The sequence below is a fragment of the Chinchilla lanigera genome, unplaced genomic scaffold, assembly GCF_000276665.1.
Source record: "Chinchilla lanigera isolate Chin_1 unplaced genomic scaffold, ChiLan1.0 scaffold00031, whole genome shotgun sequence".
In the NCBI taxonomy this organism is placed as follows: domain Eukaryota; kingdom Metazoa; phylum Chordata; class Mammalia; order Rodentia; family Chinchillidae; genus Chinchilla; species Chinchilla lanigera.
Genome location: NW_004955432.1, coordinates 14,791,704 through 14,796,527, shown reverse-complemented (window position 1 = coordinate 14,796,527; position 4,824 = coordinate 14,791,704). Strand labels below are relative to the sequence as shown.

The 4,824-nt window shown below is 41.4% G+C and overlaps 1 protein-coding gene across 6 annotated transcripts in view; it reads right to left on the bottom strand.

Moving 5' to 3' along the window:
- Positions 1 to 4,824, bottom strand: part of Umad1 (UBAP1-MVB12-associated (UMA) domain containing 1) — a 209,919-nt gene that overhangs the window by 140,952 nt on the left and 64,143 nt on the right. The gene's annotated exons all lie outside the window — the stretch shown is intronic.

Genomic DNA, 4,824 nt, shown 5'->3' with positions numbered 1-4,824 from the left:
CTACTGCATCGTAACTTTAAAAGGTCTGCTTTAAAATTAATCCAGAAGATACATAAAGCTTATGTTGGTGCTGCTTCTGAGAGTCAGAACAATAGGTTTCTATCTACGCATCATGGTTTATATCTAGATGCCCCCTAAAGCCTCATTCAATCGTCAGCAGGGCTGCTGGAAGCCCTGGATTCCAGCCCTGACTGGATCATGCGGGCTTACAACTGACTCTGTGTGAGGTGGTGGGGCCTGGTCTGAAGAGGTGGAAGAGTTTATCTCCCTGCCCAGCTCCCTCCCTTCACCCTCCCTACTTCCGGTCCACCGTGCCCTGAGTGTTTCTTTGCGTGCCCTCTGCCAGGACATCTGCCTTGGAGCCAGCTGACTATGGACTGAAATAAATGCAGCCAGATGAGCCCAAATAAATGCAGGTACTGGGTGCTGTCTCTCAGCAACAAGCAGCATGACTAAGACCCTCTCTCAAGCACGACAAAGACCCTATCTTTTTATACTGTTACTGTCCGTACTTAGTAAACGCTATGAGATTTTAGGTGTGAACAATGACAAGTTTGACAACACATATTTTAAAACGTCTTCTGGTATCCCTTTCAACTTAGTAAATCCATATAGTTTTTTCTTCTAAATAAATTTTGAAGGTACACATTTTAAAACTTAGATTATGCATTTCCACTTTCTTGATTCTTAACTATTTTTTCCATGGTAGTGCTGGGAATATGGTAACAGATAAGAACAGACAGCCATCCCTGTATCATTAGATAGCATCACAAAACAATTAAAACAGTTCTATTTTTTGGTTTTTTTTGGTACCAGGAATCGAACTCAGGACCTTGTGCTTGCCAGGCAGGCACTTGTGCCACTGAGCTATATCCCCAGCCCCTGTAGTTCCATTATTGAAATGAAGCGCACTAGTGACCATTAGTCAAGACACTAGCCTGGTTGAAAGAAAGAACAAAAGACAAAGAAAGCATTCCCAGTACGGAAGAGCTCCAGACTTCACCATCACCACTAGAAATCAGTCTCCCGTTTCTTCACACGTCCAACACACATACACTACCAACTCTGCACTAAGCTCTGGGGCCTTCACCTGTGGATTGATGCTGCATCCTTGATCCCTTGTGTTCCTCGGCTTCCATCTTTTTGGGCTGAGCAGCTACCAGAGTCTCTAGCTTCCCAGTGTGCAGAGAGCCATTGTAGATTCTTCTGCCTCTGATCCCAGCCTCTTCCAACTCTGATCCTGTGAGCCTACCTATGAAATCCCCCTGCTTAACACATACATTTTTCTACTGATTCTGTTACACTAGAGTACCCTAAGACAAACGGTACCAGAGAAGTGAGGTTGTTGCTGTGACTGATCACATGACTCAGAAGCCTCAGGACCTGGTTAACAGGAAGACGTTGGAAAAGCTTGGAGATGCCAGCCAGAAAAGCCCTAGAATGCTATAAGCGGAGTTTGATGGGAGATTCTGGTTGGAGTACAGAAGACCGGAATGCTGACAGCAATGCTGACTGCAGAGGCCAGGCTCAGGAGGTTTCAGTTGGCAACAAGGACTCCACTGGCAGGTGGATGACTCTCTGTTGTACTCAGAGGAAAATTTGTTTATATTTTGTCCATGTCTTGAGACTTGAAGGTAGACTGATACTAAGGGTGGCAGACTAATGTGACAGAGAAACCTTCAAGGCAGCCCAACATTCAAGCTGTGGCATGAGTCCTGCTGGCTGCTTTTAGTGAGATCTACAGTGAGAATCAGGACCAAACAGTTGACCTGAATGATTTGAAAATTTTGCAGTTTTACCAGAAAGGAAGCATCTGCAAAGTTGGCACAAAGGACAGAAAAGTTAATGAAAAGCATTAAGAAAGGGCCAAGTACTTTGAAAAAAAGAACGAGAAGAAAGATTCCTTGAGGGCATTTCACAAATCAGTAAGCCCCTGCCCATGGCAAGCTCAAGAGTACAAAACTAAATCTCTCATTTGAAAAGAGAGTCACTGCAATAGCTGCTCATTCAGGGCCACCTAGGGAAGTGTAACCTGAAGTTTAGCCATCCAAGTCACTCAGCCTGTTGCACCATGGTTCAAGGGGCCCTTACTACTGCTCAAGTTGGCAGCTGACCTTGGCACCACTCACATAATGCTGGTTTTTCAGGAATGCAGACAGCAAGAGTTATTGGATCACGGAGCCTTCCACCAAGATTGCAGAAGAAAGCCTGCAAAGCCAGGCAAAAACATGTAACATGGCTATAGAACCTGCCTGGAGCCAATGAAAGGGCAGGGCATGAAGCTGCGAGACTGAAGCTGAAGATGCAGTAGACTCTGAGAAGGTGGGAGACGCCAGAACATGGAATGTCTGCTAAGGAATGTCACTGTCAAGGAGTAGAACCCTTCCAAAAGAGAGGCCACACAAGCTGCAACAAGCAAGGCCACAGAGGCAGCGGAACCCAGGCCATCTGGACATCACACTTGACTACAACCTGTCATGGGCGCTGGACATGTAACTACAGGATTTAACGTTTGCCCTGCTGAATTTCTGTCTTGCTTTGGTCTAATTTCTGTCAGTCCCCTATTCCTTCCTTGGAAATGGAAATATTTACCCACTATATTACGGTGGCCATTGTATGTTGAAAGTACATAACCTTTCTTATTTTCATAGGGGCTCACAGCTAAGAATTTGTCGAACATCTCAGAGGAGACTTTCAACTTGGGCTTTTCTGAAATGCTACAACTGTTAAAACTTCGGCAACTCTTAGAGATGGGCTAACTGCATCATAATGAGATGAACATGAATCTTTGAGCAATCTCAGGACAGCACGTTATGGTTTAGATCTAAAATGTCCACCAAAAGTGTTGTTCACAGGTGGGCCCTGGTTGGAAGGGGACGTCACTGGGGGCATCGGAAGGAACAGAATATTTGTGTCCCTGGCTCATCCCTTCTCTCTTGCCATGGCTGATGAGTTGAACGGCATTCGTTCACCAGGCCTTTCCACCAGGCCCTCTGCACCTTACAGCCAGCTCTACAAGCCAGGAGCCAAAATTAACCTTCCTCCTTTAAGCTACAGCTGTCAGGTGCTTTGTCCCAGCCAGGGAAAAGTGAACAACACAGTATCATAAGAAATTCACACCGGTACATTTCAAAGGACCCTTGAGGATAGAAACACATTTGCATTATAGCTGTCACCCCACTCAGAAAATCACTCCAGGGCTTTAATAGTTCTCCCTTCCAGATTAATAATGCCAATTTTCTTTTATGACCTGATTTAAAATTTATAATTTGCTCATTATACAAAAATAGGAAGTTAATAAGTGAATATTATACAACAGTGTATTGAACAACACTGCTAAAATAATGTTACTGTGTCAATTTTAAAAACCTAGATTTCCTTAATGTTAATTCTCAGAGGTACTCAAATATGACAAACAGAATCCATAGTACTTTTTCACTTGGCTTAATATTCTAAAATAACCAAACATGAAGTATAATTAATAGTGAAGTTTATTAAACACAATTTCATATAACAAAATACATTAGCTGAATAATTATTTATAGGTGATAATAAACTTAAACATAGTAGTGGTGCTATGTAAACAAAATCTTGGGGGAAAAATTTCAAATGCTCTCATCCAGCCCACAGTTTCTGAATCATTGATTACAAACTAATTCCTTTGTTACTTAAACTCTAAATTACTTCTTAAATAAATGTTATTTAGTAAACACCACATATTGCTGATACCCTAATGTGGAAAAAATGGATGAACTGAGAAAAATGAGGTCACTTTAGCCAATGTGACTGAAACCATTCCGTCACTTAATAACAATTGGAAGTAGGAAGTCATAAAAATAATATATGCATACCTTAACATTTTAATTCAAAACAAATTCATTTAATAAGGTCAATCATTTTAAATTATTTAGGAAAAAAAACAATTTTTCTCCTCTTTGTCCCGTCCCATGTTATAGTATTACTGAATCCCCACTCAGGCTGCCATTCCACACTGCACTGAACTATTCTGTCTGTGAGTAACTATGACTATGACGGAGTAATTTTGTCTCTGAATCGCTCTTATCTCTTCCTCTTCATATTCAGATCCACCCTTTGCTATCACAATTGCATGTTTTCTGCACCACCCATATTTTCATTCTCAAAACAAAAGAATATTGTGACTATTAGTTTACCATACACTAGTTTCTTTTTAATTGGCGAAAAGTCTTTCATTGTCTCGGACAGTGAAAAAACAATAAGCATCAGTACATTATGTTTTTCACTAGCTCTGTAACCCAGGAAAATGCTTTTCAGCTTTTATTTTTCATTAGTACACATTTGCATTACACAGTGATAACACACATTTCAATTCACATTGATTCTTTTTTCATCCCTTCCCCCTCTCCATCTCTTGATCCCTCTTCCCATTTAAAAAAGATCCATCTCCCTACTTCCTATTATCTATCTTTTATTTTGCTCCTTATTTATGTTTTGAGCATCTTCTATAAGAGAAACCATGTGACATTTAAACCTGTCTGTCAATTTATTTCACGGGGTATGGTGTTGCACACCTTTAATCCTAGCACTCAGGAAGCTAAGGCAGGAGGGTCACTGAAAGTTGAAAGCCAGCCTAGGCTACATAGCAAGTTCGAGGCTAGCCTCAACTACATAGTGAAACCTGTCTCAAAAAAAAAAGAGAAAGAGAGTGAGAGTGAAAGAGAGAGAGAAAGAGGAAAGGAAGGAAGGAGAGGGAGGGAAGGAGGGAGAGAGGGACAAAGAGAGAGAAAGAAAAAGAGGAGAGAGAAGCAGAGAAAGAGAAAAAGGAGAGAGGAAAGAAAAAGAAAA